The 14404-nt window shown below is 49.3% G+C and overlaps 1 protein-coding gene across 2 annotated transcripts in view; it reads left to right on the forward strand.

Moving 5' to 3' along the window:
• The first annotated feature begins 459 nt into the window (after window positions 1-459).
• LOC137561001 (beta-1,3-galactosyltransferase 2-like) overlaps window positions 460-14404 on the forward strand; it is an 83718-nt gene continuing 69773 nt past the window's right edge. The window contains exons 1-2 of one of the 2 annotated variants that reach the window (XM_068272201.1): window positions 460-524; window positions 2412-2697. The gene's annotated coding sequence lies outside the window, so the exon portion shown is untranslated. Of the gene's footprint in view, window positions 525-1978; window positions 2698-14404 lie in introns of those variants that run through there. The other variant, XM_068272202.1, reaches the window with a different exon arrangement.

A 14404-nucleotide genomic window follows, 5' to 3' on the forward strand; every position in this document is an offset into this window, starting at 1 on the left:
GGAGTCTTGCCCAAGGTCTCCTACTGAATAGGTGCTGGCTACCATTAAGATACATCCAAGAGAAAAATGAGCTTGCTTAGGGATTTGTAGGATTTTAAAAGCCAACTCACATACATTGGCCAGGAATCATTATTTTGTGTGCTAGGCACTGTACATACACATGTCTATCTCATGTCACATGTCACCTCGGCATGGGCGTCCCTACATATGGCAAAATAGGGCAGTTGCCTCTCCCTGGCCGCCAGCTGCCCCCCCCTGGCCATCCACTACTAACATTTGTTAAAGTTCCCCATGTTCATTCATTCTCCCCACAGCGCTCTTACTACAGTCTCCTTCCGCCCCCTGGCCAATAGAGACACAGCTCTTCCCCACCTCTCCGCCCCTTCCTTATAGCATAGTATCCTATCCACAGAGCTTGTGGATCTGCCACTGGCCCGCCTTTGCCCCGCCCCCACCAGCCAGACGGTCGAGGTCTCTGGAGTGCTGCTACAATGCATCCCCCTGAATGTGATAACATGGCAGAGGTGAGGGCGAGCTGCGGGGGTGGGAGACTGGAATCAGCGTAGAGGAGATAGGACAAGTCTCCTGACAGGCAGCTGTTCCCTGTGTGAGCCCAGAGCTGTGTATATCGGCATGTAGCATATGAACAGTAGGATGCTGATATACACAGCTCTGAGCGGCTCACAGTGCATAGCTGCCTGTCAGGAGACTCACACATCCCCTGCTCTAATCAGCGCTGCTGCCAGGAGATCAGGAGATTGTCACTCCTGATAAAAACAGAGACTGACCACCTGCTGGGGAGAAAGAGCAGCAATAAATACATACATGCTGACAGTGTGGGGGGAAGGGTGTGGGAGATAAACAAGGGCACACTAAGTTAGAACAATTATCTAGGACTTTGCTCAGGGACCAGGGTGCCCATAGATCTAACGATTGTGGGCAGATCCACTAAGAGACAGATCTCTCTCTGACTAATCTGATCAGAGAGAGATCTGTCAGCTGCCCATATGATTCTCGATTGATTTCAGCATGAACTCTGTCGAGAATCAGCCTTGTGACCCCACATCCACCCCTGCACTGACCCCATAATTTAAAGTGTGTCCCCGGGTTCCCTGTGCAGTGTATGTTACCTGTCAGTGTCCGTCTCTGCACTGCCTCACATACATATCTGCTCTACGTAGTTGCCGGGGTATGCGTATACATCAACATGCACCCACGTATATGGCAGTAGCCACCCAGGGTGTGTGTATGTGAAGCAGTGCTGAGACATTGGTGGACACAGACAGGTAACGTACACGCACAGGGCACCTGGGTGCACACTTTACATTGGGGGACAGCACAGGGGGTTCTGTAGCGTTCGTGGGGGGTTCCTTTCACTACCTGAACTGGGGGTCCCTGTCACTACCTGAACTGGGGGTCCATTTCACTACCTGAACTGGGGGCCCATTTCACTACCTGAACTGGGGGTCCCTTTCACTACCTGAACTGAACTGGGGGTCCCGGTTATTACCTGAACTGAACTGGGGGTCCCTGTCACTACCTGTACTGGGGGTCCCTGTCATTACCTGAACTGAACTGGGGGTCCCTGTCATTACCTGAACTGAACTGGGGGGTCCCTGTCACTACCTGAACTGAACTGGGGGTCCCTGTCACTACCTGAACTGAACTCAGGGTCCCTGTCACTACCTGAACTGGGGGTCCATTTCAGTACCTGTACTGAACTGGGGGTCCCTGTCACTAGCTGAACTGGGGGTCCCTGTCACTACCTGAACTGAACTGGGGGTCCCTGTCACTACCTGAACTGGGGGTCCCTGTCACTACCTGAACTGGGGGTCCCTGTCACTACCTGAACTGAGGGTCCCTGTCACTACCTGAACTGGGGGTCCCTGTCACTACCTGAACTGAAGGTCCCTTTCACTACCTGAACTGGTGGTCCCTTTCACTACCTGAACTGAACTGGGGGTCCCTGTCATTACCTGAACTTAACTGGGGGTCCCTGTCACTACCTGAACTGAACTGGGGGTCCCTGTCACTACCTGAACTGGGGGGCCATGTCACTACCTGAACTGGGGGTCCCTGTCACTACCTGAACTGAACTGGGGGTTCCTTTCACTACCTGAACTGAACTGGGGGTCCATTTCACTACCTGAACTGGGGGTCCCTGTCACTACCTGAACTGAACTGGGGGTCCCTGTCACTACCTGAACTGAAGGTCCCTGTCATTACCTGAACTGGCGGTCCATTTCAGTACCTGAACTGAACTGGGGGTCCCTGTCACTACCTAAACTGTGGGTCTCTGTCACTACCTGCACTGGGGGTCCCTGTCACTACCTAAGCTGTGGGTCTCTGTCACTACCTGAACTGGGGGGCTCCTTTCACTACCTAAACTGTGGGTCTCTGTCACTACCTAGACTGTGGATCTCTGTCACTACCTGAACTCGGGGGCTCCTGTCACTACCCACACTGGAGGGCTCCTGGCGCTACCTAAACTATCCAGGCCAGCCAGCCCAGCATCACCACCAGTCAGCCAGCCCAGAATCACTGCCAAAAAGGCCCCAGCATCACTGCCAGCCAGGCCAGCCCAGCATCACCGCCAGCCAGGCCAGCCCAGCATCACCGCCAGCCAGGCCAGCCCAGCATCACCGCCAGCCAGGCCAGCCCAGCATCACCGCCAGTAGAGGAGAATGCAGAAGCCAGGTGAGAGGTGTCTACCATATTAAGGGGCGTTCTGTCTATTTATGTGAAATGCTGTCTATTTATGTGCCTCATGACTGCTATATTTGTCTTGTTGGGGGCCTCATGATTGCTGAATTAGTCTTGTTGGGGGCCTCATGACTGCTGAATTTGTCTTGTTGGGGGCCTCATGATTGCTAAATTTGTCTTGTTGGGGGCCTCACGGTGTGTTGGGAGCCTCATGATTGCTGAAGTTGTCTTGTTGGGGGCCTCATGATTTGTTGGAGGCCTCATGATTGCTGAATTTGTCTTGTTGGGGGCCTCATGATTGCTGAATTTGTCTTGATGGGGGCCTCATGATTGCTGAATTTGTGTTGTTGAGGGTCACATGATTGCTAACTGCGAGACTATGGGAAAAGCTGAATCATCATCATATGAGACAATAGCATTAAACCTACTTTTTTAGTTTTTTAAAACAGAAAATGAAAACTGGGACGTTCTAAAAAGATGAATAGATTTTTCAGGAGTAGGATGGATGAAATTGTTTATCTTCACAGTTTATTTTCAACTTGGATTTTCCATAATGTTCATGTACGAGTTAAAACGTTTGTATTTAGTTTAAATTGCCATGTTGGTACTTTGCGATAGATAAGTGACTATTGGGTTGCAGTTTGGACACTCGGCCTCCAAAAGGTTTGCCACCACTGTCCTAGTCTAATGTCCCACCATTGCTTAATTCATGTAAATTTGGCTCCACCCGTGACCACACCCGCATTCTGGTCCTTGGCCACACCCATTTTTTGGCGCGGCGCGCACAGCTTACCGCCCCTCCTTTTTGCCCCCCCCCCTGGAAAATTTTCTGCGGACGCCCATGCACCTCGGGTATCCTTTAAGCAACACACAGGCTCTGTAAGAAGCAGTCACAGTATATATCACTTTGCCTTATTGAGGCTCTCACCACTCAGAGGTTCTGAAGTATGTTTTCAACTTGATCACAGGGTCCATAAAAGCAGCGTCTGGAATAACAAGTTTGCCAGCTAATTAAGAGCATGTGCGCACATGTACAGTAGCTCTATTTGCAGGGTGCCATCCATGTATCTCCCAAACCACATAGCCAATCAGCTGCCGCACACTGACATCAATCAAGGCTAAGGGCTCTTGGGACTGCGGCAGTCCGTTGCTGTAGTTAGGAGCGGTGACCGCACACCTCACCACGCGTATCGGCCTCTTCCGGCCTTCATTATGTGATAAACAGGCGATGGTTTCGTAAGGGTGGCCAAACATCAGGCAACTTGGCAGTCAATCGACCATCTAATTCTATTATTATACTCGAATTGGATGAAAATTGGTGCCGCCAAGTGCATGCCCGACCAACAAAGCAACCAATTTCGGGATGGAAATTGGTCACATGGTCGATTGCGCATGATGCTAGATGTCAGGCCGAAGTTGGTTGATCAGGTACGATCGGGAAGCGATTAAACGACGAAACCCCTGCTGTGGTGTCAGCCTCCACGCAGTTTCTGTCCATCTTGCCGGGTTCTGCATACACTCATACACGGTAGTTGCGCATAGCATCTGACGTCAGGCGCTATGCGCTGCTAGTGTGTATGCGTATATGCATTTGTTGCCCGGCATGGATGGTCACCGCGTGGAGGCTGCTACAGGACAGGTAATGTATAATTGCACACACAGGGGGCACATTTATACATTGGGGGGGCAGTGACGGTGTGGACGCGGCAGTCTCAGCTTATTCCCTGAAGATTTAATGCTGAAATTGGACGGGAATTGGTCTGTAGTATATGGGCAGCTTCGACAAGAGATAAATTTATCTCTAATCAGATGCGATTAGAGATAAATGTGTCTCTTTGCTGAATGTGCCCATAATCGTCAGGTCTATGGGCATCTTAAAGGGAACCAGAGAGGATCAAGAAAAGGTTTTATACATACCTGGGGCTTCCTCCAGCCCCATACGCACGGATCGCTCCCACGCCGCCGTCCTCTGTTGCCTGGATCCGCCGATACCGGGTCATTGCCGCGAGTGGGCCGGCGGACGCGGCCGATTCTCCGCATGACACAGAGCTCCCTCCATGTACGTACGCATGAGGCTGCCTACTGCGCAGCCGCACGTGTACGGGTATGGAGGGAGCCCCTGTGATGCGGACAATTGGCCGCGTCCGCCGGAAGTGACGGGCCCGGTACCGGTGGTTCCAGGAAGCGGAGGATGGCAGTTTGGGAGCGATCCAGGCTTATGGGGCTGGAAGAAGCCCCAGGTATGTATAAAAGCCTTTCTCTATTTTAACAAACCATTCCTCTCTGGTTCCCTTTAAGTCCTCATATAACGTCCTGTACGTATGCTTATTAACGTAAATTTAGGGGGATTGCAATCTTGTGGGCATTTCACAAACTGTTTGTAGTTCTTTTGTAAATTACATGTGGGAGCTCAATGAATTCAAACCATTATAAGATAGCAAACTATATCGCCATCTTGTGGTCAGCCGACTAACTGCATTTACACAATTCAGATGCATTGGTTCAACTACAATAGTCATACAACAAAATCTGTTTCTCTGCTGATAATTGTGCGATTATCTTCATTTAGATAAAAAAAAAACACAGAGGGTTATGATCACACCTTTGCCTCCGTAACTAAAAATCAATCGACAAGTACAGGGTATTTCCCTCCCTCCGGCCGATATTAAACAATTCATAGGAAGGGGGAGAAACTCATTTTGCTACAGAGACCCCTGGGTGCCGGTGTACCTAACTGGTATATCTAGCGGGTCTCAATTTGTTTTAAAGGACCACTATCGTGAAAAATTGTAACTTTTAAAATGCATGTAACCATATACAAATAATACGTATTTTTCTTCCAGAGTAAAATAAATTACTTTTCTCCAATGTTACTGTCACTTACAGTAGGTAGTACAAATCTGACAGAACCAACAGGTTTTGGACTAGTCCACCTCTTCATGGGGGATTCTCTGCAGGGCTTATAAAGACATTCCCTGAAAAGGATTTATACAATTATTTATTTATTTTATTTATTTAAGTATTTATATAGCGCCGACATATTACGCAGCGCTGTACAGAGTATATTGTCTTGTCACTAACTGTCCCTCAGAGGGGCTCACAATACAATGATGCTAAACCAGCTTTCCTGCTCACTGCACACTTTTTAGGCAGTTGGACAGAGCAACTGACATTCACTAACTGCTTTTGAAAATAAACAAAACCCTGAGAATCGCCTGTGAGGAGATGGGCTAGTCGAAAACCTGCTGGCACTATCAGATTTCTACTACCTACTGTAAGTGACAGGAACATAGGAGAAAAGTAATTTATGGCTCATTTTACTCTGGAAGAAACGTACTTCTTATTTGTATGTGTTTACATGTATTTTAAATGTTACGATTTTCATGATAGTGGTCCTTTAATAACCCGTTGTAATCACCCCCTCGTGTTGAACGTTCCATTGTGAATATTATCCTAACAGGGGATTTATCACAATTATCCTTGCTCTTAAAGTGGCACTATGGCAAAAAATTGAAAATTTAACCAGTTCACCCCCAAGGGTTTTTATCCTAACGGACCAGAGCAATTTTCAGTTGTCAGCGCTCCTCCCTTTTATTCCCTAATAACTTTATTACTACTTATCACAAGAAAATGATCTATACCTCGTTTTTTTTGCCACCAATTAGGCTTTCTGTGGATAGTACATTTTGCTAAGAATTTTTTTATTCTAAATGCATTTTAATGAGAAAAACAGAAAAAAAAAGAAAAAAAATCATTATTTCTCAGTGTTCAGTCTTTATAGTTTTAAAATTAAACATTCTCCTGTGGATAAAACAAACACGTTTTATTTTCCCAGTGGTCCCGATAATTAAACCGTTTAGATTATGTCCCTACCACAATGTATGGCGACAGTATATTATTTTGAAATATAAGTGGTTATTTTTCTGTTTGTTCTGGCCATAATTACAAGCCCCTATGCAATAAATTAAAATTAATTTTCCCCCATAAAATATAGAATAAAAAAAGCTGAGTCCCTAAGGCAACTATTTATTTATTTTTTTTAAGCTGATTTTTTTTTACAAGTGTTTTTTGAGGGGGGGAGGGTTGGAAGTGTAATTTTATTAATGATGTGTATATACTTGAAAATGGATGTATTTTGTAGGTGTAATATACTTTTTGGCCACAAGATGGCGCTAGTGAACACTCATAGGCCGTGTTCATTTTTTTTTTTTTTTTACACTTTATTAAACTGTTACATTTCCTGTTTATGTGAATGGACGTAGCCGCTGTTCGCGGTCACGTCCATTCACTCCAGGCACTGCGATTGGGTAGAGGACTGTTCGGTCCTCTTCCCCAATCACCCAGCACGGGATCCCGACGGTAATGGCGGCGGTAGCGGCGGACACACGGCGGTAGCAGCGGCGGGAATGCGCGACGTATTAAAACGTCATGTTGCTGTTAATAGCGGTAAGCATGACGTTTTAATACGTTAGGATGGCGGTAAATGGTTAAAATATGTGCAAAAATAAACAAATAAGAAGTACATGTAAATGAACCAGGCGCAAAGGAGAATAAAAACACAATTGAAAACAACTGCTCAGCTGCGTGTTAAAAGGGGGAATCCCTCCACCCCTCAAGGATACAAAATAGAGTTTTAACACAGATGACACGCGCTAGATAATCCCCCAAAAATCCATTTATTATTAATAAGAATTTCCACAATGAACATGAATCATCAGCACTCCCTCATAGAACAGTCACTCATTCACACCACACACACTTAGAAGGGCCCTTCTATGAAAAAAAAAAGTGAAAAAACTTGATTGTAAAATTGGGCAGTACAAAATATGTAGATAAAAAACTATTCTCAATTGCAATAATGTCCTTTTTAGCAGTTTCCTTGCCAAAGACAGATTCCCATCCAGCACCTATATAAATGTTATATGCTCCAGCTTGAAAGCAAAGATGTACAAACAGTTCCTTGCGACTTTAAAATTGTTGATGCTTAAGCAGACTATATAGAACTCACGTGTTCCTGTGTAAATACGTCCACATAGATTGTTAGTAAAGATAGTTCACCTCCGCACTCCTCATGAGTCGTGATAGTACTGACGGCAGCTCCAGATTCCTGCTCCACGCCAGCGGACTCGTACAGAACGCGTCACTTCCGCCAGTAAGATTCAGCGGGTCGTTCTCAGTACTTCCGCCCGGCTGGGCTACACTGGGCTTAGCTTCATACGGTGACGTCACCTCAAGATCTTAGAACTTCACATACGGGCAGCAGCTGCGCGCTTTAACTGCAAGCCCAGTTCCAGTCCTGTGATTGCGTTGCCCACAAATTTCAGCAATGTCTCTCCACCTCAGAGGTGGACGTCATTTTACTCTGGAAAAAATGTACTTCTTATTTGTATATGTTTGCACATATTTTAAATTTTACTATTTTTCTCCATTGTACCCCTTTAAAGGGATACTGTAGGGGGTCGGGGGAAAATGAGTTGAACTTACCTGGGGCTTCTAATGGTCCCCCGCAGACATCCTGTGCCCGCGCAGCCACTCAACGATGCTCCGGCCCCGCCTCCTGGTCACTTCTAGAATTTCAGACTTTAAAGTCTGAAAACCACTGCGCTTGCGTTGCCGTGTCCTCGCTCCCCCTGATGTCACTAGGAACGTACGGTGCAGGCACAGACCATACTGGGCATGCGCAGTACCTTCCTGGTGACATCAGCGGCAGTTAGGACGCGGCAACGCAGGCGCAGTGGTTTTCAGACTTTAAAGTCTAAAATACCAGAAGTGAACCAGAGGCGGGGCCGGAGCATTGGGAAGTGGCTGCATGGGCACAGGATGTCTGTGGGGGACCATTAGAAGCCCCGGGTAACTTTAAATCATTTTCCCCCGACCCCTCTACAGTATCCCTTTAATAACACATGTTCCTGGATTCTCTTTTTCAATTGTCTTGTGGTCTAACCCACATACAGAAGATGACATAGACATTCCAATACATGCACCACATGTGTGTTATTGCATCTTAATTTGAATTTTACAATTCCCTCCAGCATTTCTGAAAGTGGTGCTCCTATCAACATACGTTTTGACATCATTTTTGTTGGATTATACTCTGACCTCACCAGCATGTCTTTTAAATTAGGGGCCCTCTTAGCTTTAAGATGCAGGTCACCCACCACCTCCCGCAACACATGGTCAAGCTGAAGAATGTTCCAATTTTTGTCTAGTAAACTCCTCAGCTGCGCCCAATGAGACCCATAGCGGGTGACCAACCTTACTTGCCTTGCTTCTGTCTCTCCCCACTCAAAGGTTTTTTTTTCCAGTAGATCACAGCGTGGAGTAACTTCCGCTCTCCTTCTTGCTAGTCTTAACCTCCTGAGCGTTACGTCGCTCAGGAGGGTTTGCAGTCGAGAGTCCCCCAGTATAATTTTTTGAGATTGCATAGTTGTAATAGCTTCAGCTAACACTAGACTAGCTAGCAGTGGTGGCCGGCATCCTCCGATTACTTTTGATCCCCCCTGATCGCCGCTGAATACATTACCCAGCCTGGATCCAGCGATCGGTGCAGCCTTCCCGGACAGCTCCGCTCTTCTCTATGGGGTGGATCGAACATGATGTCATGACGTCGGCGACATCATGAAGTCATGCGCAGACCCGATCCTCCCCATAGAGAGGACCGGAGATGTACAGGGAGGATGCGCGATCTCTGGATCCAGGGGGAGTAATGTATTTAGCGGCGATCAGGGGGGATCAAAAGTAATCAGGGGATACCGGCCACCACTGCTAGCTAGCCTAGTGCTAGCTGAATCTATTACAACTATGCAATCTCAAAAAATTATACTGGGGGACTCCTGAGGAGAGCCGGCGGTATGCCAGACACAGCGTCGGGCATACCGATAAGGAGGTTAATGTCTCATGGTCATATCCCCTTGTGAGGAATCTGTTTTCTGTTAAGGTAAGTTCTAACTGCAAGTCAGGATCTAAGGAACAATTTTGTCAAACCCGCAGCATCTGGCCCACCGGTATGCCCCTAACCAGAGACCGTGGGTGGAAACTACCACCATACAGGAGAGTGTTGCCTGCTGTGGGTTTGCGAAATGTCCTGGTGATCAATGTCCCCCTACTTTTTTCAATCGTCAAGTCCAGAAAAGTTATACTGCACTTGTCAAGGTTAAAGGTTAGTTGCAGGGCAGTTTCAAGGCTAAATTGCACCCAGGGCGAAGGTTTAAAAATTATGCTCCCTTCCCCCCACCCCCAAGGACTCGCAAACCCTTACTCTTTAGTGACAGTCATACAGCCACAGGCCACAAGTAGATCTGCCTACCTACTAGTGACCAGCCGCTCATCCAGGAGGAAGCAGGCACCAGGAAAACACACAGGCGAAGAGAGCCTGGAAAGCCAACTACTCCTGACAGCCTGCAGTACTGCTACAGGACATTAGGTGTCATCACACGGTGGTGACGTGATGATGACTTGATGTTTGACGCAGGCAGCCCAGGAGGAGTCAAGGAAGGTGATCGTGCTGGTAATCTACTTTCTTCTTCCATAGCGTTAATGTCCTTCTGCCTGCGCTCCCCCCCCCCCCTTTTTCTACTTGCCGGTCTGTGCCCAGGGTGGTCGCCCTGCCCGCACCGAACAAGAAACTGCCCTGATTAGTTGGATATTATAGTCATTGCATTTGAGTTGATCTAAACACCTTGCCAACTCGCATTCAGTTCGACGCCATATCAGGAGCACATCGTCCATAAAACGAATCCAGAGGGCGGTGTGCGTGACGTACACCTTACTTCGCTCCCCTACCTCATGAAGAAGGATACCAGTTTTCGGAAGGCTTGCACACCAGAGGAACAGCTAATGATTACTCTATGGTTAGTAACAACAACTCCAACATATTTTTTTAAACCAAGAACTGTTTTATTACAAAACCTTCCCACAATGGAAAAAAAATAACAAAGCTTCCAACATGGAAGTGAATACCACAGTCTTCCAATGTGGAAGAGAGCAAAAAAAAAATTCAACTTTTAAAAAACAGAACATAAATGTAATGCTGGGGGGTATACTTTCTGAGTCAGCGTGTGTGCTCAATGGACTATGTAGCTGGGTAATGGAAGAGGCTACACAGATGGACACAGGAGTAATGAACAAGGGAGCAAGATTGTCCAGAGCAACTGTAGCTCTGGGCCACCTATTACGCTAGATGCTATGGGATTCAATACATAACAGACATAGTCGGTGACAGGCTTGGGTCATACACCATAGATCAGATGGCAGGGGTACAGTGGACTAGACAGAATCAGAGTCGGTAACAGGCTAAGATCATACACGTTAATTTAGAAAAATAACAAATGGCTCAACTAATAGATAAATATATATTCGCAGATCTGCATATATATTTATCAAGAAACTAGCAAAAGCACAAGTAATAACCACTAACAAGACAAACAACAGACAGACAGACAGAATGCTTTGCCAATCTAGTCGCTGCCCCAACGACGACAACATTCACACTGACATAGACAAGACTAACAGGTAGGAGCGTAACTAATGGCAACTGCTGCTTTAGTTACGTCCTCAAGAACAAGGCAAAAAGGAATACTACCAGTCACCAACGTGGTGCTGGCAGAATCCAAGCTATCAGGATCAGAAGGACTTTACTGTATCCCCGCGGATACAGCAAACGTCCAAGCAAGAATCAAGTTTAAACAATGCAATATACCATTCACATGAATGACCCAGCAACAACTCAGAGAGCTGAACGCTATGTCGGGCGAGGTCTGAAATGGGAGGCGTACTTTTATGTGGACAACTGGACATCAGCCAATGGATGCAGCCATGCAAATTCCCCTGAATGGTAATCACTCAATCCTGAGCTAGCTTGATTACAAGCTGCTAGCTGAAAGACTCTCATAACAAATACATGCAATATTATGCAACAATATGCATGTAGGAAATCCAGGGCTATCTGGCTGCAGCTCAACTTCAGCAAGCAATAGGAGGAGTCATGTCAGCATCCTGAGCTGCTCTGAACTGCAGAGTGATTGCAAATGACAATGAGACTTATTGCGAATGCGTAACCGAATGCAAGCAGATAAGGCAGAACCGCTCAGTTGCAGTTCCATCCAGTGGCGGACATACGGCCGTGCAGGCCGTGCCGCCGCACGAGGGCCCCTGAAGTTCCGCTGCTTCAGGGGCCCATTAAGTATTGCAGGTTTTTTTTATTTAATTTTTTTTTTTTTATGTATTATTTTTTTAACCTGGGGGGCCCAACTCCTGTCCTCCCCCCTCACCTCGCCCCCCCCCCCCCCCCCTCATGCGGCGGGAGAGCGGAAAATACAAGAAGTCTCCGGCCGGGGCGGCAGCTGCCGCTTGGTCTCCAACTTGGAGACATATCGGAAACTAAGCAGCAGCTGCCTCTAGCGTCTGCTGCAGCCCCGGCCGGAGACTTCCTGTATTTTCTGCTCTCCCGCCGGCTGCAGCGCATACCGGGAGGGGGGCCCCGAGGTGAGTGAGGGAGGATAGGAGTCGGGCCCCCCACCCGGATAGCTACCCACCCGGCTACCTTACCCACCCACCCGGCTACCTACCCCGCTACCTAACCATCCACCCGGCTACCTACCCGGCTACCTAACCAGGCTACCTACCCACCCACCCGGCTACCTAGCTACCCACCCGGCTACCTAACCACCCTGCCGGCTATCTACCTGGCTACCTACCCACCCGGCTACCTAACCACCCTGCCGGCTATCTACCTGGCTACCTACCCACGCGGCTACCTACCCACCCACCCGGCTACCTAACCACCCTGCCGGCTACCTACCTGGCTACCTACCCACCCGGCTACCTAACCACCCTGCCGGCTATCTACCTGGCTACCTACCCACCTGGCTACCTACCCACCCGGCTACCTAGCTACCCACCCGGCTACCTAACCACCCTGCCGGCTATCTACCTGGCTACCTACCCATCCGGCTACCTACCCACCCGGCTACCTAGCTACCCACCCGGCTACCTAACCACCCTGCCGGCTACCTAACTTCCTGGCTACCTACCCACCCACCTGGCTACCTACACACCCACCCGGCTACCTTACCCACCCACCCGGCTACCTACCCCGCTACCTAACCATCCACCCGGCTACCTACCCGGCTACCTAACCAGGCTACCTACCCACCCACCCGGCTACCTAGCTACCCACCCGGCTACCTAACCACCCTGCCGGCTATCTACCTGGCTACCTACCCACCCGGCTACCTACCCACCCGGCTACCTAGCTACCCACCCAGCTACCTAACCACCCTGCCGGCTATCTACCTGGCTACCTACCCACCCGGCTACCTACCCACCCGGCTACCTAGCTACCCACCCGGCTACCTAACCACCCTGCCGGCTACCTACCTACCTGGCTACCTACCCACCCACCCGGCTACCTACACACCCACCCGGCTACCTACCCACCCACCCGGCTACCTTACCCACCCACCCGGCTACCTACCCCGCTACCTAACCACCCACCCGGCTACCTACCCACCCACCCGGCTACCTACCCACCCACCCGGCTACCTTACCCACCCACCCGGCTACCTACCCCGCTACCTAACCACCCACCCGGCTACCTACCCCGCAACCTAACCACCCACCCGGCTACCTACCCGGCTACCTAACCACCCTGCCGGCTACCTACCCACCCACCCGGCTACCTAGCTACCCACCCGGCTACCTAACCACCCTGCCGGCTACCTACCTACCCGGCTACCTACCCACCCACCCGGCTACCTAACCACCCACCCGGCTACCTAACCACCCACCCGGCTACCTACCCACCCGGATACCTACCTACCCACCCGGCTGCCTAACCACCCGGCTACCTACCCACCCACCCGGCTACCTACCCACCCGGATACCTAACCACCCACCCGGCTACCTACACACCCACCCGGCTACCTACCTACCCACCAGGCTACCTACCTACCTACCCACCCGGCTACCTACCAACCCACCAGGCTACCTACCCACCCACCCAGCTACCTAACCACCCACCTACCCACCCACCAGGCTACCTACCCACCCGCCTACCCAGCCACCCACCAGGCTACCCACCCGGCTACCCAGCCACCCACCAGGCTACTTACCCACCCGGCTAAGGGCTACCTACCTACCCACCCGGCTGCCTACCTACCCACCAGGCTACCTATCCACCCAACCACCCATGGGAGCTGCGCGCCGGATGGAGGCTGGGACAGGAGGTCTGCTGCTGCAGGTGAGTAAATGTTTTTTTTTTATTATTTATTTTAGCAGGTGTATGTTCTGGGCAGGTCTGCCACATGATTGCGTGTATGTTCTGGGCAGGTCTGCCACATGATTGCGTGTATGTTCTGGGCAGGTCTGCCACATGATTGCATGTATGTTCTGGGCAAATTTGCTACATGATTGCATGTGTTTTCTGGGCAAATCTGCCGACATGATTGCACGTATTTTCTGGGCATATCTGCCGACATGATTGCAGGTATTTTCTGGGCATATCTGCCGACATGATTGCACGTATTTTCTGGGCATATCTGCCGACATGATTGCACGTATTTTCTGGGCATATCTGCCGACATGATTGCACATATTTTCTGGGCATATCTGCCGACATGATTGCACGTATTTTCTGGGCATATCTGCCGACATCATTGCACGTATTTTCTGGGCAAATCTGCCGACATCATTGCACGTATTT

This window comes from Hyperolius riggenbachi, chromosome 3, assembly GCF_040937935.1.
Source record: "Hyperolius riggenbachi isolate aHypRig1 chromosome 3, aHypRig1.pri, whole genome shotgun sequence".
In the NCBI taxonomy this organism is placed as follows: domain Eukaryota; kingdom Metazoa; phylum Chordata; class Amphibia; order Anura; family Hyperoliidae; genus Hyperolius; species Hyperolius riggenbachi.